The following is a 22,794-nucleotide window of genomic DNA, read 5'->3' as shown; positions in this document are numbered from 1 at the left end:
TAATCATCCAGCAAAGTTGATTGGCTTCTTTCCTTCTTACAAAGATTTTGTACTTTTTATTCTCTACAAACTTGGATGTGTTCTTAAAACAAATATCGGGTCATAAATTAAGTAATAATTTTTGACGTCTCAAGGTTTTGGAGGCCTAAAACAAAGGTTTTATTGGCTTAGGCCGCCTTTGCCTCACAATTACAATCCCTCCTTTCTTTGCTTTTAACGGATGGAAAGTTCACGAAGTTTTGTTGTAGAAAAAAGTACACAACCTTGCAAGATATTGCATGTTAAATTAATTTCATTTTTGCCATATAACACGTTGGTTCGTGATAACTGTTTCAACTGATAATACAAGTAATAATTAAATTTGATTAGTGGTTTTAAAGATATGTGATTTAATTCAATACCAATTAATAATCAAGAAATATGAAATAGAAATAAAAGAAATAAGTGAATCAAACCAATGTTACTTAGCAGTAGTGACCTCAAGCTTAGTGACCTCGAAATGGGTTAAGAGCAATAAAGTAAGAAGAATAAATGTAAAAGACAATTCTGATGAACAGTAAGAGAAAAGTGAAGCAATAAAGTAAGAAGAATAATGTAAAGGATAATTCTGATGAACAGTAAGAGAAAAATGGGATGGTATATTCTTGCCAATGATGAGACGATGTTACAAAATGATTGGAGGCCTTTTATATAATAGGGGAACCCTATATAAGGTATTTTTCTATTTACAATAAGGAATATCCCTAATACAGTTGTCTAACTGCCTAGTACGGAATCGTACAATCCTATTCCGGGATTTGCGCCATAATCTTGGGGACGTGGCAGGAATCTAGCTTAGTCTATTACAAAGCCACAACGGTACAATTTCGGGCTCGAGCATACTCGGCTTCGGTATTCCTCGTACTCCTATCTTTGGGAATTGCATTCTGTCTTTGAGCTCGAGTCTGGTCCATCGGGCTCGAACTCGACCTTGCCCGGACTCAGGCTTAGGACGGACCCTCGAGCCTATAGGTCGGAGCCATATGATTTTGGCCGTATACAGATAGTCCCCGCGTTTCTTAGAGTATAACGACAAGAAATGAATTTAGTCCTTGATTTTACCCCGATTTGCCACGACATCATCATCGTGACGCAAGCGATTGAGGAAACGAAAGCTTGGAAGTTGGCTTTTCCGGAGATAAACTCCGAGAACCTTTAGCGAGCCCGGCGGCGGGGAAGATTCTAAGGGCGAAGACACTCCTGCCGATAAGGACCCTGCTGCTTAGGTTTCGTGCTCTTAGTAATTTTTTGCTTTTGAGGTTGATCGGCCCTTGCGAGGAACTCTCAATTGTGTCCTATAACTTCTTGTAAAAAGGTTTATACAAAGCCCATTTTCCCTCCATGGCTTCTGAATCTGTTACCCTTTTGTGCGGGTCAAAGCGCCTTAGCATAAAATTCCTTTTGAACATCCGAAGTTTGAGATGATAATGACCGAGAATAAGTTCTGCCCCCGAACGTTTCTGATCTTTGTTCCCCGAATGACCATTCGAACTTGAGTTTAAGTAGCTCTTAGGCTCAACAATTGATGAGGTAAGGTTGCACTTGGGCTTGATAGTTGAGTGAGTGCACGCTCGAACTTGAAATAAGGAGGCCCTTGGGCTCGAAAGATAGTCCCCGAGTGAGAATTTTCTCGAACTCGGGTGGCCCTTGGGCTTAGTAGTCAAGCGTGTACTTACTCGAACTCGAAATGAAAATAACCGTAAACTTTATAGTCGAGTGGGAATTTGCTCGAACTCGAAGTAAAGTTAGCCCATAGGCTTTTTGGATAGTCCCCGAGTGTGGGTTTGCTCGAAATCGGGTTAAGATAGCTCTTGGGCTTTTATGATCGAGTGAGGACTTGCTCGAACTCGAAATAGAGTTAGCCCTTAGGCTTCATAGATAGTCCCCGAGTGAGAATTTTCTCGAACTCGGGTAGCCCTTAGGCTTTATAGTCGAGTGAGTATTTGCTCGAACTCGAAGTAAAGTTAGCCCTTAGGCTCTTTAAGTTGGGCCAATTCGGCCTCTAAGACGGCTATAATTTTTCCCTCTTTTTGGCTAAAAGACTTAGTGAAAATTTCTTTATGCCTTAGCATGTGTTTTTTGTACCCGTTGGGTTTTTCAAGGGTTCAATCAATTAGAACCAATTCGTGTTAATGCCTCTTGAGGATTTTTCAAAGGCTGATGTTATCGAAGCCTTTAAATTATTCGAGGACTGATTTTATCGAAGCCCTTTTTGCTTTTGCCGAGGGTAGACGAGTTTGACTAGTTTTTTGAAGTATTTGAAGGCCTTTAATTTATGGCAGAAGTCGGACATCTCCGAGCCACATTATTTCGGTCGTAGCCTTTTACATGACCGTAGTCTTTAATATGACCGTAGTCTTTAATATAGCCGTAGAATTTTAATATGGCCGTAGCCTTCGGGTATGTCTCTTGAACTTGTTTGCCGATATCCTTTCGAACTTGTCCAAAAGATTAGTCCCCAAGTATGATGGCCTTGGCCTGTATATCGGGGGATGCCTCTTTGAGGTCTTATGATTTCAAACTTGGATTGCTCAAGTAGGTAGTCCTCGAATGTTCGAGGTATGCTCGCACTTGGGTTAAGATAGCCCTTGCGCTTTTATAATCGAGTGAGGATTTTTCGTACTCGAAGTAAAGTTAACCCTTAGGCTTCGTAGATAGTCCCCGAATGAGATTTTACTCGAACTTGAGTTAAGATAGCCCTTGGGCTTTTGTATTTGTTACGGATTTCGGACGCCCCCGATCCGCATTAACTTGGTCGTAGCCTATTTAATTTGGAACTTGCCCTTTGGGCTTATCTTCCGTTTCACTTCGAGCTTGACCGAAGAGTCAGACCCCGAGTGGGGCAGCCATGGCCCATAAAGTCGAGGATCGCCTTTAAGGTCTTATGGTCTCGAAATGTTAGCAGTTTGAACTTCCATCATGATCGGCCCTTAAGCCTGTTTACACAATAAATCAAGTGTATAAAATAGAAAATTTTTCTAGAAACATGAGATATCGATAAGGAAAAATACTTCTCTCAATAGACGATTATACATGCGTGCATGTTTGATGTTAGGGCTCGAGTAACCTATATGGGAACGACTCATCTGACCGTTAACCCTTACAACATTTTCCTATCGAGGCCCTGTTGTCATGAAGTGACTTCCTTACAACAAAGCGGACATTCGAGGGTAATGCCTCCCAGTTCTCGAGGCTTATCTCAGGGAACCTCGGATATCGTTGAACTGCCCTAAGTTAGCACGAATAATGATTGCCTCATTAAAAACCTTGTCGGAAAAACTCATTTGGGACAAAAACCGGTCCAAGGAAAAAAGAGTGCAATGTGTTCTTTAAGATCCAAAGCTTCGTGTCGATCCTTGTAGATAGCCTAAAAGTGTTAGTCGAAAAAATAAAGAGAATCAGAATGGGGTCGTACCTTTATTCAGATTTTGGATATTTAACGTGATCTTCCTCGGCATCAGTGTCACGATCCCAAACCGGACCCAGTGGTGATGACGCCTCTCGTGAAGACAAGGCCAGCCAACAAATTTCCCAAATTCATTTTTAACAATTTTAATAAGTCAATTTAAGTCATTGATAAGAAATAAATCCCAAAATTTAAGCGAAATAGAACAAGTGCGGAAATAGATACAACCCGACATCGGGGTGTCACAAGTCACGAGCATCTACTAAGGTCTAAATACAACGAAAAGTCTGAAAATGTACTAAATACAGTCTAATGAAATCAAGAGGGAGAAAGCAGTGTTGCGAACGTCGAGCAGCTACCTTGCTAAACTCCGATGACTCTGCCTCTGAGCAACCAACACCCACTACCGGGTTCAGAAATACCTGAATCTGCACACAAGGTGCATAGAGTAATGTGAGTACTCTGACTTAGTGAGTAATAAAGGTAAATGAAAGCTGAGCAGTAAGAAAGCACGTAAATCACGTCAAAATGCTACAACAAATACAGGATATTTCCAACACAGTACAAAAATCATTTACTTCGTAAATCATGCTCAGTTTCGGTGAAAACCTTTAAAAACAATTTTCAATAGTTTCAAATGAGTGATAAAACAGTGAGTAAACATGATAGAAACATAAGCAGCCCTTCGGCAAAACATATACCATAAACTGCCCTTCGGGTATAATATCAACAGAACCAGCCCCTCGGGCTACCTCACAATCACTCGTAATCAACCCCTCGGACATAACATAAATCAGGAATTGCCCCTCTGACAATAACATGGAACAACATCAGGCCCTCGGGCTATGTCACATAACACACTGGGTACCCGCACTCACTGATCAGAGCCAACCCTACACCACTACGGAGTGACGAGAGCGGTCAAAGTAGTTTTTACCCGAGATGGTCGGGATAGAATCCACAGGGAGCTAGAAGTAGGAATTGGATTCCTTTCTAAACTAGAGATGCGTAGTGCTCTTAATTACTCTTCCAATCATCTTTTGGTTGGATATTACTTCTAATGTTTATGCTAATGATAAGCTAAATTAAACTAAGAATGATTGCTTGTAGGGTTTTCTAATTCGTTAAAGAGGCACTAGAGAAGTGACTTTCTCCTAGGTAAATACTTGACGGGATCTAGAGCCTAAGGCAAAGACGTTATGTTGGGGATTGTGATATAGCCAATGCACAGAATTACTCACTCTATACCTCTCGGTAGCTTGAGTGACTTTTCCCTAATTGACTTTCTCAAGACCAATTGGGTGTCCAAATTGTTCAAGCAATATAAGCTCAAGTCGTGTATTACTATCTCTAGGTTTAACCCTTTAATTGGGGCTATCAATCTCTTGATTACACCCCAATTCTTTGTTGGACTGATTTTCCTAGACTCAAGTCTCTTTCTCAAGAAGAACCCAAGTCAAATAGGCACAAATTAGTGTTTGCAACCACTAATTCAACATGAAAAATACAAATCAGTCCAAATATCAACTACCCATAAACATCTAAGCCTTAAATCAAAAGACCCATCAAATACCCACACTAGGGTTGAGCCGCAACCCTAGCTAATGGGTCTAGCTACTCATAATAATGAAAGAAAACAGAGAAATAGATGAAGAATAACCCATAAGATTTAATTACAAGCTAAGAATTGAAGATCCAATGATAAACCCACTATAAAATTACCCAAAATAGTCAAATACAGTCATTCACGAGCTCTACTAAAAAGTAGATTACAAAAGATGACCTAAAAATGGGTTACAAAAGAATAACCCATAAGATTTATACTAGACCACATTTTTTGGACAAAAATACCCCTGACGAGGTAGTGCGGTCCGCACAAAATGCACCGCGGACCGCAATGAGGCTTTTTAGCTTGATAATGTATTCTCTAAATCTGGCCACCGCGGGCCGCATAAACTGCACCGCGGCAGCGGTGGCATCAGTTGTGGTCCGCACAAAAAGGACCGTGGACCGCATTGGCCTTCATCTTCAAACTCCTAACTCTCTGAACCCCCATCTTTATGGACCGTGATAACTAGGGATTTTGATACATTTTATACTCCTTCTTGCTTATATTTTGATTAGAAATTTATACAAAATAGTCCCAAAAAGGCTCGCAATTTGTGCTTGATTGCAGGTTTGATCAACAAAGTGACAAGATATCAAAGATCGGCTCAAAAAGGAGTGAAACTTGCACAAGTACCAAAACAAGACAAGCTCAGGCAAAGCAGGCTCAATGCGGTCGCACACCATTCTGTGCGGTCCACACAAGTAAGGGCCAGAGAGGTAGACTTCCAGGCCAACAGGCAATGCGGTCGCATGAGATTTAATGTGGTCCGCATTGGAGTCACTGTGGCTGCATTCGATTTAGTGTGGTCCGCAAAACCAAGGATCAGAGAAGTGCCAGTTTGGAGATTGAAGCCAATGCGATCCGCGCTCCATTTCATGCGGACCGCATTAGAAGCCACCGCAGCCGCACTTGATTCTGTGCGGTCCACATTGCCCGAGTTCAGAGAGCTGAATTTTAAGTCAAGAGCCTTAGTGCATCCGCACGTGATTTTGTATGGTCCGCACTAGCCCCGCAGGGGTATTTTTGTCCGGATTTTTCAGCTTAGTATAAATAGCTTCTTTTCCCATTTTTAGGTTATCAGATAGTTTTGGTACTGGGCTGCGCTCGTGACTTCGAATATTTTAGCTATTTTGAGTAATTTTAGCTTTATTTTCAACATTGAATCTTCTAGTTTATCTTAGCAATTAATTAATATGAGTTTTTCTTCATCTATTTCTTGATTTTCTTCTCTAATTATGAGTAGCTAGACCCATAGCTAGGGTTGAGGCTCAACCCTAGTGTGGGTAATTGATGAGTCTTGTGTTTTCGAGCTAGATTGACTATGGGTGTTTGATATTTGGGCTAATTTCATGTTTAATTGCTGAATTAGTGGTTGCAAACACTAGTTTGTGTTTAGTTGACTTTGGCTCTTCTTGAGAAAGAGAGCCTAAGTCTCTGAAATTGGTCCAACAAGGAATTGGGGCGTACTCAAGAGATTGATAGCCCCAATTAAAGGGTTAAACCTAGAGATAGTAATACCCGACTTGAACCTTGATTGCTTGTGCAAATTTGTATACCCAATTGGTCTTGTGAAAGTCAATTCGGGCAAAATCACTCAAACCAACGAGAGGTGTATAGTGGGTAAAATCGTGCAACGGTTATATCATACTCCCCAAATATGTCAATCGTGCCTTAAACTCAAGTATCCGTCAATTGACCACCTAGGCAAAAGTTACTACCCTAGTGTCTTTTAACCATTTGAACAACTCGCAATAGTTTACTCTAAGCTTATGCTAGTTTAATTTAGCATTGTAGTTTGATAAAATTAGAAGTAAATCAAAAACCCAAAAATGTTAAGAAGTGCAATTTAAAACACATACACAACTCCACTTTAGACAGACACCCGACTCTAACTTCTAACTCCCTGTGGAAATCGATCCCGACCTTAATTGGGTAAAAGCTGCTTCGACCCTCTCTCGCTACTCAATAGTAGTGCAAGGTTGACCTCGATCACTTTTTGGCGTCGTTGCCGGGGAGCTAACGGTTTTGGCTATCTATCTAATAGTTTTGTGTATTGTTCTTCTTTCCTTCTTTGTTACTAATTTTGTTTGTGTCACAACTCAGGTACCAAATGGCAGCGAACAACGCCAATGACCCTCTTGGAAATGTGATTGCGGGGGAGGAGGTAGATAATATCGGAGATGATGAAGTGCCTCTTGTACCTCAAGGAGAACGTAGAGGCCGCCAGGCTAATGCTAATATTAATAACAATATCCCAGACCCTCCCCCACCACCTCCAAGAGTGGCTCTTAGAGTGCTTCCGAACCAAGGCTATGCAAGTGCTATTGACCCAACCCGAATCCGGGCGGGCAATTTTCAAATAACCAATGTGATGTTTACCTTACTAGAGCAATGTGGGCACTTCATGGGCGTTGCAAATCAAAATGCTTATAAACGTCTCAAGGGGTTCGTGGATACATGTTGGGGGAGCAAGCAAACTAATATGTCCGAGGATGCTCTTAGGTTGAGACTCCTCCTATTCTCACTTAGAGGGAAGGCATTGGATTGGCTCGAGCGACTTCCCAACCATTCCATCACTACTTGGGATGAGTTGGCAGATAAGTTCATTGCAACATTTTTCTCGCCAAGGCATATGGCTACATTAAGAGATGAGATCTTGGCGTTCAAACAAGAGCCCATGGAACCTTTGCATGAGATTTGGGAGCATTATTGAACAATGGTGAAGGAATGCCCTAGCAATGATATGACTGAGGCGATGATCCAACAAACCTTCTATCGGGGCATTAATACAACAAACTAATGCATAGTGAACCAACTTGCTGGGGGCAACTTCATGAAACTGTCGTATGATGAGGCTTGTGACATTCTTGACGAGATGGCTGACACTTCTTCCGCTTGGCAAAGTAGAGCCAATGTGCCCCAGGGTGACCCAAGGATTATTCATTTGCATAAGTAATTACATGATCATGGGCAGGCTATGGCTGAGTTGACAACCACGATGAACCAACTAGCGAAGGCACAGTTGCAACGAGTTCAAAAATCCTCACCAAGTGAATGCCATAGAGGGTGTTAACATGCTTGTCAACAATAGAAGACAAAGAGGGCAACAGAACCAAGGGAATTCAGAGCAATTTGACAATGATTGTGGTGGATTTCAAAATGATGGTTATGATGAACAAAGTGAAGAGGTGCAATACGTGAATAATTATCAAGGCCAAAGAGGCAATTCTTCTAACTAACAACAATGGAGACCCCAAGGCAATTGGGGCAATCAACAACAAGGCAATAGTAATTAGGGGAACAACAACCAAAACAACAACTGGGGCAATCAGAACAACAATCAAAATAACCAAGGAAATTGGAATGGTAATAACAACAATTGGGGTAGTAATAACAATCAAGGTGGATGGAACAATGGAAACCAAGGAAACCGGGGGCAAGGCTTTCAAAGGCCCCCAATAACAACCGAACAATCCACCCCCATTTCCATCTCAAGTTCCTAGTTCTTCTAGCAATGATATGGGTAGAATTGAAATGATGTTCGAACAGATGATGAAGAAAAATGCAGACTCGGATGCTCAGTTGGATTTCCACAATACCTCTATCAAAAACTTGGAGGTGCAATTAGGCCAAATCTCACAGTTTATAAATACTCGCCCTAAGGGTGCGCTACCAAGTGATACGGTAGTAAACCCGAAGGGTGGGAACAATCATGTTATGGCAGTAACAACAAGAAGTGGGACAGGCAGTAATGTGCATGCCTCCAAACAAAAGCAAATTGTGGATGATGATATTGAGTTGCAAGAAGATGAAGTTCCTTTGGTTGTTGAAAGTGTGATTGATGAAAATGTGAATGAAGAAGTGAGGATTGATATTCAAGATGTCGAGGTGGAAACCCAAAATGATGTGAACCCGTCTAGGGAACACATAATAGACATGCCGGAGCCGGTTGTGCCTAAAGCCAAAGCTCCTTTGCCAAGACCACCTCTACCTTATCCTCAAAGGCTTGCGAAGTAGAAAAATGAGAATCAGTTTAAAAAGTTCATTGACATGATGAAGAGCTTATCCATCAATGTGCCTTTAGTAGAGGCTCTTGAACAAATACCGGGCTATGCTAAATTCATGAAGGACTTGGTAACAAAGAAGTGGTCTATGGATTGTGAAACTATAAAGATGACTCACCAAGTTAGTGCAATAGTGCATTCAATGGCCCCAAAGCTTGAAGATCCCGGTGTTTTCACCATTCCTTGCACCATTGGGAGTGCGGATTTTTCTAAAGCTCTATGTGATTTGGGGGCTAGTATCAATTTGATGCCTTATTCCGTTTTCAAGACTTTGGGTATTGGGCAGTCGAGGCCGACTTCCATGAGATTACAAATGGCAGATAGAACGATGAAGAGACCATTGTGTATTATTGATGATGTGCTTGTTCGGGTGGACAAATTTATCTTGCCAGCTGACTTTGTGATCTTGGATTGTGAGGTAGATTATGAAGTTCCTATCATTTTGGGAAGACCTTTCCTTTCTACGGGGAAGGCCTTAGTTGATGTGGAAGCAAGGGAACTCACTTTCCAGGTGGGTGACGAAAAAGTGGTCTTTCATGTTTGCAAATCGATGAAGCAGCCCAACAATACCAAGGTGTGCTCTTTTGTAGACCTCATCACAGCAGTGATAATTGATGACACCAGTGCAATGATCAATGTGGAGGACCCTTTGGAGGCCGTATTGTTGAATCTTTATGTCAATGATGATGAGGGCCGAGTGGAGTGCGTGAACGCTTTACATGGAATGGGCTCTTACTTTTATGAGCCTAGGAAATTGTCTTTGGACCTTGAGAATAGAAAGACTCCACCAACTAAACCTTCAATTGAGTAGCCTCCGGTGTTGGAGTTAAAACCATTGCCTCCACACCTCAGGTATGAGTTCTTAGGCTCAAATTCTACTTTGCCAGTTATTCTTTCCTCTTGTCGTACTAACATGCAGGTTGATGCCACATTGGCGGTGCTTCAAAAGAAGAAAAAGGCAATTGGATGGACTTTAACTGATATTCAAGGGATAAGCCCCGCATTCTGTATGCACATGATTATTCTGGAAGATGATGTAAAGCCCTCCGTGGAGCATCAAAGGAGGTTGAACGAGGCAATGCAAGAAGTTGTGAAAAAGGAGGTGATCAAATGGTTGGATGCCAGGGTTATGTACCCCATCTCTGATAGCTCGTGAACTTCACCGGTGCAATGTGTACTGAAGAAGGGTAGCATGACCGTGGTTGCAAATTCAAAAAATGAGTTGATTCCTACCAGAATTGTCACCGGTTGGAGGGTATGTATGGATTACCGCAAGTTGAATAAAGTGACCCGCAAGGATCACTTTCCTTTGCCTTTTCTTGATCAGATGCTAGACCGACTTGTTGGGCTTGCTTTCTGTTGTTTCTTGGATGGGTATTCTGGGTACAACCAAATCTTGATTGCTCCAGAAGATCAGGAGAAGACCACATTCCCTTATCCATATGGCACCTTTGCTTTCTCTAGGATGACTTTTGGATTGTGTAATGCACCGGCTACATTTCAGCGGTGTATGATGGCCATTTTTACCGATATGGTGGAAGACATTTTGGAGGTATTCATAATGCTGTATTCTGGGCCGGGCCCGGGCCTAAATGGGCCAAACGGGCCGGGCTTAGCGGGCCTGGGCTTTGACGGTCCCGGGCCTCACGGTCCCAGGCTTCGTGGGCTCAATGGGTGGAACCAGCCCGTGACGGGCCTAAGCCTATATGGTCCTGGGCTAAACGGACCGGGCTCGTGGGCTTAGCGATCCTAACAGGCTTTTTTATTTCCGAGCTTTTTTTTAATTTTTTTTGTTTAAGGCAATTTCTTGTAAACCATATCATGGCTATATAAAAAATATATATATAGTATAGATGTAGAAATCTAATTATGAAAGTGCTTGACGAAAAAGTAAAATAACAAAACAATAGTTAAACTAAATTGTCATGCATAATAAATTAATAAGAAAGTACAACATGAAGCATAAATACGTCTAATAATTTTAAAATAACACAAATTGTTGAAAAATCTTAAAGACGAATTTGCGGATAAATACCATCAACACAATACGTTATATACCTCCTTAAAATACCTGTGGTACACCCTGAACGAAAATTTAAGACTCTTCCACAGTTCTTGCATTTTAATATTTGGCCTTCTTCATTTTCTTCAAGCACTTCATAGTAGTGTGAAACAAATAAGCGCACTCTTTCCGAACGAGGCATGATGTAACTTGAAAATTAAGATTGAGACTTGAAGTCTTGAAAATTGGAGATTGAGAGATTGAGAGAAATTTAGATTGAGAAATGAGTATTGAGTATTGAAATGAAGAAGAGAAAGGGGGGTATTTATAGTGTTAGAGAAGGTTAATTTTGTAAATTGAAAAAAAAAATGGCTATTTGTGCAATATGGCCGTTGGTGGTCATTGGGGGTGGGGCCTTCATTTTGAATTTTGAAAAATCTTGTTTTGTTATATAGTATACTAGTATAGTATAGTATATATATATATATATATATATAGTATGTTATGTTATGTATATATATTACCTTATATATTTTCTTGTAGTATATATTGTATGTTATGTATATATATTCCCTTATATATTTTCTTGTAGTATATATTGTATGTTATGTATATATATATATATTATAGCTTATAAATAATTGCAAGTTAAAGACAAAAAAAATATTGCAAAAAGATATTCAAGGGCATGTCTTATAATTTTTATTACCAAAAATGGCATATCTTTCTTAGTCTTCCTCCCCCAATGGAATGAGCACAACAAGGTATTAATACCACCATTAAAAGGGAAAAAACTAAAAGAAGATGTGCCAAAGTACAAGTTACACCATAATCTACATTGTATCTCTAACAAATCTCATAAATCCTTCAAGGTTCGGAGGAGGTTGCGTTGGTGGTGGTGGAAAAGAAGCTTGTTCATCACCACTTCCAGGCGAAGCAGCATCCTCTGCAAGTTCCGCCATCATTTCTTCATAAGCTTCATCTATCGCCGGTTGTGATTCCGCAATTCCAAAGTTTCTTCTTTCCGAGCGGATCCAATCTCTGAACAGTACAGATTTTTCCAAGTTCTCCCTCGTAGACACTCTATGATCACCTATTTGAAGTGTTGCTTGACTGAAAGCGCTCTCTGATGCAACAGTTGAAGCTTGAATAGATAAAATATCCCAAGCCATCCTTGCAAGAACCGAAAAATATCTTTCCCTTGCCTTCCACCATTCCAAAAGATCAAAAGTGCCGTCTGGATTCTCCTTTTCAAGTCCCTGCGACAAATAAACTTGAAGCTCATTTAGATGTGAAGTTTCATCATAATTATCACCTTGAGAACCCCTGAACTCCGTCCAGCATTTAAGAGCTTTTAAGCCCGCGGCTCTTTTAGACGATTGTGAACTAGACGAAGTAGGGGTTGGAACATTTGGCCTAGCATGCTCTCAGGCAAGTTGATAATCATTATAAATTATTTGAGCATTAATTTTAATTGAGGCTTTTGCATCTGCAAGTGTAGCAAATTCCTCATTTGAAAGATCTAAAGCCTTATAAATATTTGAGTATCAAAAATGAGGACCTCCTAATTTCATTGTAGGATTTAACATTGCAGCAACACCATAAATAGGAGGGATAGGGAAAAAATATTTTTTAAACTTTTCTTTCATTTCATTTATAGCAAGTTGATAAATTTCCTCACCCTCCGAAAATTCAACAAACAAATCACATAGTGCTGCAATATAAACTAAACAGTTTGAAATAGTAGGATAATATTGCCCAGAAAATGCATTTGTAGCAATTTGAAAATGTTCTAAAAAATCTATAAGAATTTTAACATTCGTCCAATCTTGAGTAGTAAGCATTTCATCATCATCCTCACCACCTACCCGAGCATTAAACGTTGCATTAATTGGGTTTCTATATTCATATGCAACTACTAAACTTTTGTACATACAATTCCATCTAGTCGGGCAAGCTTTAGGAACCTTTCTTTCTCTAAGGCCATATTCATCACATTTTTTAAAATAATCTCTAAGTCTACTTCTACGGTTTGAATAAAAAAGCCAATTAAGAGTCATTCTAACCTTTTCAATTTCTAAATTTAAAATTCTCATACCATCACCGATAATTAAATGATAAATATGACAAATACATCTAACATGGAATATATTCCTAAATGCAGGATTTAGTGTTGTTGTAAGTATGCCTATAGCACTAGTGTTACTAGAAGCATTATCCATAGAAATTGCCATTATTTTATCTCTAAAGCAAAAATATCTACAAATATCTGCAACAGTGTTAGCTATAAACTTACCTGTGTGACGTGAATTAATTATTCTATACGCAATAATGCGTTTTTGCATTGTCCACTCCTCATCTATCCAATGACTTGTAACAGTTAGATAATCACAATCATTACCACTTCTACCAATATCAGTAGTAATAGAAATCCGATTAGTTATATGAGTAAATAAATACGGCAAATATTGTTCATACTCATATTTATATTTATAAATATCGCTCTTAACTGTTGCGCGAGGCCAACCTTTATTAGTAGGATTAAAAACTCTTCTAATATAATGCACCCAATTAGGATTAGAAGGAAAAGAATAGGGTAAGCACATAACGGTAACCATCTTTGCTAATTCTTCACGATCTCTATTTGGATCGTAATATAAAATACCTACGGTCACAGTGTTAATTCCTGGTTGAACTAGATTTGAACCCGTACTAGGGCTATCCGCACAATCTACACGTGTCCCCTCTAGCTACGCTTTCATTTGTAAATATCTAACTTTATCTCTAGGGTGTGTTTTTATGTGCCTAGTCAAACTACCCATGCCGCTACGGTCTCCAGTATATTTATGTGCCAGTAATTTCCCACATGTTTTACACTTAGCTTTATTTTGTTCTTTTACTTGAGTAAAAAAATTCCAAACTGATGATGTTTCTAGGCGTTTAGGAGGTTGTCTATTAAAACTAGGTGTTTCTACAGGTGGGTTGGGCGGTACATCAGTTGGGTTATTAAAAGGACTAGTAGGTGTATCATCTAAATCCGGTTGGGTTTCATCTTCATCCTCATTTTTCTCATCATTTTCAAAGATAGTTTGATTAGGATAAAGAGCATTCATAGTTTCATCATCTAAATTTTCACCTGGTGCAATATTATGACAAAATTGACTATCGGAAAATTGAAAACAGGGGTTATCACTATCAAGAATAATAGGAGCAGCAGGACGTCTACCAGGTCTGGGTCGGGGAGCCGGGGGAAGGGTAGTAGGTTGGCCACTACTTTCACCAGTTTTAGCTTTTCCCTTACCACCAAACATTTTTATCAAAGATGTCATATTAATTACAATTATGCAAACTAAAACACACAAAAATATATTCTTAAAACTTAAGAGTTGAAACGAGTTTACCGAATTGCCGAACAACTTCTTGAAAATTGAAAATCGTTGAAGACTTGAATACTTCAATTCACCAACTTCACAATTTTTCACGAAATTTCAACAATAAAATAAGCAATTATAGTAGAGAGATTGAGAGAGATTGATTAATTGGTGAGTAAAAATGAAAGAATGAGGGGTATTTATAATTGAGAATTGGGAAAAAGTGTAATTATATAAAGTTTGGGGGCCAAATGGCTATTTTTGAAAGTTCCAAACGGTCAAAATTGCAGCCCAACGACTACTTTTTTAATTTTTGACCGTTGCTATTTAAAAGAAAAAAAAATTAAAAGTAGCCGTTAGAGGCCCGATAAGACCGGCCCAGGCCCGTCATCCGGTCCCGGGCTTAGCGGTCCCGGGCTCATGGGCTATTTTATGTGACCCGGCCCGCCTCGGGCGTTTTGCACCATTAAGGACCGGCACAACAGGCCCGGCCCGCCAGGCCCGTTTAGCCCGTTAGGACCGCGGGCCCGGTCTGCTCCCGGTCCCGGGCGGCTTGAAAAATCTTGATAGGGTCTTGTCCCGTTGTGAAGAAACCAATCTTGTTCTCAATTGGGGAAAATGCCACTTTATGGTGGAAGAGGGCCTAGTTCTTGAGCATAAAACTTCAAAGCATGGTATTGAGGTAGACAAAGCAAAAATTGATATGATTTCAAGGCTCCCTCCCCCTTCATCTGTCAAGGGAGTCCGAAGTTTTCTTGGGCATGCGGGGTTCTACCGGAGATTTGTCAAAGACTTTTTGAAGGTAGTGAATCCCTTGTGCAAGTTGTTGGAAAAAGATGCCAAGTTTGTGTTTTTGAAAAATGTATGCAAGCCTTTGAACTTCTCAAGCATAAGTTGACCACCACTCCTATCATTACCGCACCTAATTGGAGCTTGCACTTTGACCTCATATGTGATGCGAGTGATGTTGCGGTTGGGGTGGTTTTGGGCCAAAGAGTGAACAAAATGTTTCATCCGGTGTACTATGCGAGCAAGACAATGAATGGCACTCAAGTGAACTAAACGGTGACCGAGAAAGAACTTTTGGCTATTGTGTTCGCAATGGAAAAATTCCGGCCGTATCTTATGGGTGCTAAGGTTATTATTCATACCGACCATGACACACTCCGGTACTTGAAGACGAAGAAGGATTCCAAAGCTAGACTGATGCGATGGGTCTTGTTACTTCAAGAGTTTGCTTTGGAGATTGTGGACGGGAAGGGTAGTGAGAACCAAGTGGCGGACCACTTGTCCCGCTTGGAGGAGGATGGGAGGCCTCGTGACGGCCTAGAGATCAATGATTTATTTCTCAACGAACAACTCCTTTCGGTGTCGATGAATGATATGTCATTGTTTGCCGATGTTTCTAATTTCCTTGTGACTGGTATAATCCCGTGTGAGCTCTCTTCTAACCAAAGGAAGAAGCTCAAGCGGGATAGTTTGGATTTCTATTAGGATGAGCCGTACTTGTTCAAGATCTTCACGGATGGTGTGATTCGTAGGTGTATCCCGGAGGAAGAGCAATTGAGTATCTTGGAGGCTTGTCATTCCTCTCCCTATGGTGGCCATTATGGCGGGACGAGGACGGCTTTCAAAGTTCTTAGTTGTGGGTTTTATTGACCAACTTTTTACAAAGATGCAAGTGAACTTGTGAAGAGGTGTGATGAATGTCAAAGAGCGGGTGGAATTTCGAAGAAAGATGAGATGCCTCTTAACACCATTCTTGAGGTTGATATTTTTGATATATGGGGCATTGATTTTATGGGCCCGTTTGTTAGCTTGTGTGGTAACACATACATTTTTGTGACGGTGGACTATGTTTCAAAGTGGGTTTAAGTCGTGGCTTTGTCCAATAATGAGGCTCGGAGTGTTGTTGCATTTCTCAAGAAGAGCATCTTTACAAGGTTTGGTACTCCTCGTGCAATCATAAGTGATGGGAGGTCTCATTTTTGCGATAGAACTTTTGACACTTTGCTTTCAAAGTATGGTGTCAATCACAAAGTTTCTACTCCTTATCATCCTCAAGCAAGTGGTCAAGTTGAAGTCTCCAACAGGAAAATCAAAATCATATTATCAAAGACGGTCAATGCAAATAGGACCGATTGGTCAAAGAAGTTGGATTACGCTCTATGTGCTTATTGGACTACTTACAAGACTCCGATTGGTATGTCTCCATATCGGTTGGTGTTTGGGAAAGCTTGACATCTACCGGTCGAGTTAGATCACAAGGCCATGTGGGCTCTGAGGAAGCTAAATCTTGAATGGGATGTTGCAACAAATCTTCGTGAGGAGCAGCTTAATGAACTTGATGAATTCCGATTCCATTCCTACTCCAGTTCGTCCTTGTACAAGGACAAGATGAAGTACCTTCATGATAAATATGCTCGTAGCAAGGAGTTCAAAGTTGGTGATTTGGTTCTCTTGTTCAACTCTCGGTTACGTCTGTTTACGGGAAAGCTTAAATCAAAATGGTGTGGACCTTTTGAAGTGGTGTGTGTGACCCCGTTTGGTACTCTTGATTTAAAGAACAAAAATGTGGAAGTTTTTAGAGTGAATGGGCATAGGGTCAAGCACTACTTGGGAAAAATTGATGATAGCCATATGGTGGCACTTCTTCATCTCAAATGATTTGATGGTAACCTGCGTCGTGCCGTGACGTTAAATCAGGCGCTTCTTGGGAGGCAACCCATGTGTTTTTCTTCTTGTTTTTCTTTGATTTTCGTGGTAGTATAGAATTTATTTTTGGACTAACTGGTTGTGAGATGCTACAGGATTGTGTTGATGCAGTGCAAGACATAGTGAAAAAAAAGTGTTCCAGTCTCTGAAGTTTTCAATGCGGACGCACTACATTTAGTGCGGACCACACTGATGAAGGATGAAATGTCCAACTCTCTAAAGTTTTCCACCGCGGCCACATTACATTTTGTGCGGTCCACGGTGGACCACTGCGGCCGCATGGCATTTTGTGCGGACCGTAGTGGGTTGCCTTCTTAAACTTGAAACATGTTGTGTGGTGCGGACCGCAGTCCATTTTGTGCGGTCTGCACTAGGTTGGTAAGCTGGGCCCTAGGTCCGTTTCTATAAATAGGGCATGAGGCCCTCCTGTTACACTTTTCGATCTCTTTACTCTCAGAACCCCTAAAAACACTGTTCTTTATCCCTTTTGCTCGTAACTAGCTGCTAGGAATCATTAATCATCACTAAATCTCACATCTGGTAACCTTTTTTTTTTAATTGCTTTGATTTTATTATTCCCCTTTACTTTTTGTTTTTCTTGTCTATTATTTTGTTATTCCCGTATTTTCTTCGATTGTTAGGTTAGGGTAGTTGACTTCTTGATTAAAGTAGAATTAGGTAGTTAAAATCACTGGGCAAACACTTAGGGACCTTTATTAGGTGTGAAATTGGACTTAAAATCAAAATACATTGAACCCTAAGTGAGTGTTGCTTCTGGGCACTCAGTACGGACCGCGGTCGATTCTGTGCAGTCTGTGGTACTTTAGTGCGGTCCGCAATGGCATTTTGTGCGGACCACATTGATGAGTGTCTGTAATCTGATCTTCAGGGACTGCGGCCACACTACATTTTGTGCGGTCCGCATTGCCTGGATACAGAGAGTGTGTAGTCTGAACCCCACCTCAGTGCGGACCGCATTGCCATTTTGTGCGGTCCGCATTGGCCTCTGTGCGGCCGCACTCCATTTTGTGCAGTCCGCACTGTGTCACCTCTGCAACTGTCTGCAACTTTTTCTTTTCTGCAACTCTGATCTTAATTGTTTTTACTGATACTAACAAGCCTAATGGATGATGTTTGCAGACAATGGTGAAACAAAGTGGTAAGGGTTCTAAACAAGCTGGTCGAGGTAAATCCTCCCGGGGAGGGAAACAGAAAATGATCATCTACCTTTTGGACTTATTACTACAGGAACTGGTACCATCAGCTCATTCCTAGCCTGAGCAGTCCTAGAGGCCTCCCAAGAGGAAGAGTATGATTCCCCGAGCAGACGATGCAGTCATCCAATTGGCAGACCCACCGGAGACTTCATCTAGTTAGCCACAGGATGCACCTTAGAAGCTTGTCCAGGTCCAGGCCCAGGTCCCAGTAGTAGAGCAGCAGGCTATACGGAACCAGTCTGAGGTTCTCGAGTATATTGAGGACCCAGGGACCACTCAGGAGCCCATGCAGACAGACGGGCCATAGGCAGTCTCTATATTCTTTTCCCCTTTTCTTTTTGGTGCTTATTTGGTTTAGTTGGCATTGGGGACAATACCAGCTTTCATTTGAGGGGGTGGACCCTACTTTTATGGATTTAGATTATCGTATATATTTGACAGTTTTTATGCTTTCTTTATTTTTCATCTTTGGTTTGTATATAATTTTAACATTTTGTTACATTTCTTGTACTTTTATTTTACTTTGGGTATGTATATAAAGTTATGTTACATTGTACATACTCATCCCAGCTATTGTATATTCGATTAAATCCCCTCTTGTATACATTCATTTTACTTTCCGTAATTTTTCTTTCTTAGCTTCTTATTTATGTTTGTAGCTTCTTGTTCTGAACGTTTGCAATAAGCCTTTTATTTTTTTAATGCCACGGTTCTTTCCAAAGGTGGAGTTTGTGTGAACCGGGTGGCTCTTCCCAATGATGGATGACGTGACAACCTTCTTAAGGGTTTGAGTTCGTTTTTCTTTTTGCTTTTTAGTAGTTAGTGGTAAGGGTACCTCAAGCAATGTTTTATTTGGGCCTAGCACATTTACCTTTGATCTCATGGTAAAAAATAAATTGTTGTGTTTAGGATGGTGAAAGTTGTGACGTTGAGACTCTTGGGTTGACCAATAACCATCAAGTGGTTTTTTGGGACCATTGTGTGCGCAAATCTTATCTAAGGTCGTTGTGGGACCCTGACTCTGTGTCTTTAGCAATCTCATAGCTTGTGTGGTAAGAAATTACATTGCCAGTCCAAGTCCCGAGCCACTGGTCTAGAACTTGCCTTGAATGTTTGTTGAGGCGAAATCCTAAGTGAAATTTGACTTGAGACATGATTATAGGCTCTCCTTGATCCAAATGATAAGCTTGAACACTTCCATAACCTACCAATGATAAGATCCCCAGTCAACTCTTTTGAGCCTTAAAACTTTTTTCTTTCAAAGAACCATGATACAAGCCTTTACCCGTTCTAAAATATACCCTCTCTTGGCACCCGATCTTTCCTTTAGCACATGGCAAAAGTATAAGTTTGGGGAGAGACGAGGATGGAAACAAAGTGGTAAAAAGGTACAAAATAAAGAAAAGGAAAGGAAATGAAAAAAAAAGAGCAAAAAGACAAAAAGATTGCTCGAAGTATAATTGAATAAAAAGGGATTCAAGAAAAGCAAAGAATGAAAGGTGTGGAAAGTTGAGAAATGAGAAAAGATTTGAAATGTACAAGAAAGAGTGACAGTGTGTCTTTCTAACCCCTTAGAAAGAAGTGAAAAGACTCAAAAAGTCAAATGGATTTGAGCCAAAATGAAACAAAGGAAGTGCTTAAGGGAAGATGGAACCTACTTAGACCAAACATTACCTACCCTAAACCAAAAGCCTTCACTATGTCTCCACAAAAGCCCTATATGATCTTGAGTTGAATGAAACTTACATTAGTGGTAACTCACATAAGGGGCAAGCATATGGTACTTAGCGCCGGACTTGTAACTTTTTCTTGAGAGAGATGAGTGATTTTCCATTAACCTCGTTCTGAGTGCTACTATTCTAAAAGTGAGGTTTGCTTAGAGAGAGTTGAGGATGTGTGAGTTTGGGTTCCACAATGATCAAAGTAATAGAAAGAGTTCTTTGACGTGTTGAGTCAACTCTTGATGCTCTTGTGTCGCACATAATCCATGGTGTTTCAAAGAGTAATGTTGTTGATTCATTTGTATTGAGAGCAATTGTTAGTCTCAATTGATGCTAGATGAGGGCATTTTAGAACAACTTAATTTTCTTGGAATTTTTCTTAAGGGGTGAGTCTTATTTTGTTTACTTGAGGACAAGCAAAAGCTTAAGTTTGGGGGAGTTGATAACTAGGGATTTTGAAACATTTTATACTCCTTCTTACTTGTGTTTTGATTAGAAATTTGTACAAAATAGTCCCAAAAAGGCTCACAAGTTGTGCTTGATTGTAAGTTTGATCAACAAAGTGACAAGATGTCGGCTCAAAAAGGAGTGAAACTTGCACAAGTACCAAAACAAGACAAGCTCAGGCAAAGCAAGCTCAATGTGGCCGCACACCATTCTGTGCTGTCCGCACAAGTGACGGTCAGAGAGGTGGACTTCCAGGCCAACAGGCAATGCGGCCGCATGAGATTTAATGCGGTCCGCATTGGAGTCACTGCGGCCGCACTCGATTTAGTGCGATTCGCAAAACCAAGGATCAGAGAAGTGCCAGTTTGGAGATTGAAGCCAATGTGGTCCGCGATCCATTTCATGCGGACCACACTAGAAGCCATCGCGGCCGCGCTCGATTCTGTGCGGTCCGCATTGCCCGAGTTCAGAGAGCTGAATTTTAAGTCAAGAGCCTTAGTGCGGCCGCACGTGATTTTGTGTGGTCCGCACTAGCCCTGCAGGGGTATTTTTGTCCAAATTTTTTAGCTTAGTATAAATAGCTTCTTTTCCCATTTTCAGGTTATCAGATAGTTTTGGTACTGGGCTGCGCTCGTGACTTTGAATATTTTAGCTATTTTGAGTAATTTTAGCTTTATTTTCAACATTGAATCTTCTAGTTTATCTTAGCAATTAATTAATATGAGTTTTTCTTCATCTATTTCTTCGTTTTCTTCTCTAATTATGAGTAACTAGACCCATAAGCTAGGGTTTTGGCTCAACCCTAGCGTGGGTAATTGATGGGTCTTGTGTTTTCGGGCTAGATTGACTATGGGTATTTGATATTTGGGCTAATTTCATGTTTAATTGCTGAATTGGTGGTTGCAAATACTAGTTTGTGTTTAGTTGACTTTGGCTCTTCTTGAGAAAGAGAGCCTAAGTCTCTAAAATTGGTCCAACAAGGAATTGGCGCGTACTCAAGAGATTGATAGCCCCAATTAAATGGTTAAACCTAGAGATAGTAATATCTGACTTGAACTTTGATTGTTTGTGCAAATTTGCATACCCAATTGGTCTTGAGAAAGTCAATTCGGGCAAAATCACTCGAACCACTAAGAGGTGTAGAGTGGGTAAAATCGTGCAACGGTTATATCATACTCCCCAAATATGTCAATCATGCCTTAGAATCAAGTATCTGTCAATTGACCACCTAGGCGAAAGTCACTACCCTAGCGCCTTTTAACCATTTGAACAACTCGCAATAGTTTACTCTTAGCTTATGCTAGTTTAATTTAGCATTGTAGTTTGATAAATTAGAAGTAAATCAAAAACCCAAAAATGTTAAGAAGTGCAATTTGGAACACATACACAACTCCACTTTAGACAGACACCCGACTCTAACTTCTATCTTCTTGTGGAAATTGATCTCGACCTTAATCGGGTAAAAGCTGCTTCGACCCTCTCTCGCTACTCAATAGTAGTGCAGGGTTGGCCTCGATCAGACCGCATAAAATGGATTGCGTCCGCAAAGAGGCCAACTGCGACCGCACTAAATCCTCCGCGGTCCGCATTGCCTTAGGCTCCAAAAGTGCACCTCTCTGATTCTCCTCACTGCGGACCACACTAAATGGATTGAGGCCACAGTGGATCTGTTTTAACTATGCTTGGACTTGTTCTTAGTACTTATGCATGTTTCACTCCTTTTTGAACTGGTTTTGACTAATTGTCACCTTTTTACCAAGCCCTACAACAAAGTACAACATGTAAGCCTTTGGGACTATTGTGTATGCAGTTTAATCAAAACTCAAGTAAAAAGGAGTGTAAAATGGTCTAGAATCCCTAGTTATCAACTCCCCCAAACTTAAGCTTTTTCTTGTCCTCAAGCAAACAAAATAAGACCCACCTCTAGAGTAAATCCAAGAAAATTCAGCTGACCTAAGGTGACCTCATCTAGCATCAATTAGGACTAACAATTGCCCTCAATTCAAATGAATCATTAACAATATTCGACCTTCTAAACACCATGGATTTAGTGTGATACAAGAGCATCAAGAGTTGACTCAACCCATCAAAGAAACTCTTTCTACTACCTTGGTCATTGTGGAACCCAAACTCATACTCCTCAACTTTCCTTACGCAACCCTCACTTTTAGATTGAAGCAATCAGAACGAGGATTGTGGAAAA

The sequence above is a fragment of the Nicotiana tabacum genome, chromosome 3, assembly GCF_000715075.1.
Source record: "Nicotiana tabacum cultivar K326 chromosome 3, ASM71507v2, whole genome shotgun sequence".
In the NCBI taxonomy this organism is placed as follows: domain Eukaryota; kingdom Viridiplantae; phylum Streptophyta; class Magnoliopsida; order Solanales; family Solanaceae; genus Nicotiana; species Nicotiana tabacum.
Note: the sequence above shows the minus strand (reverse complement) of the source record.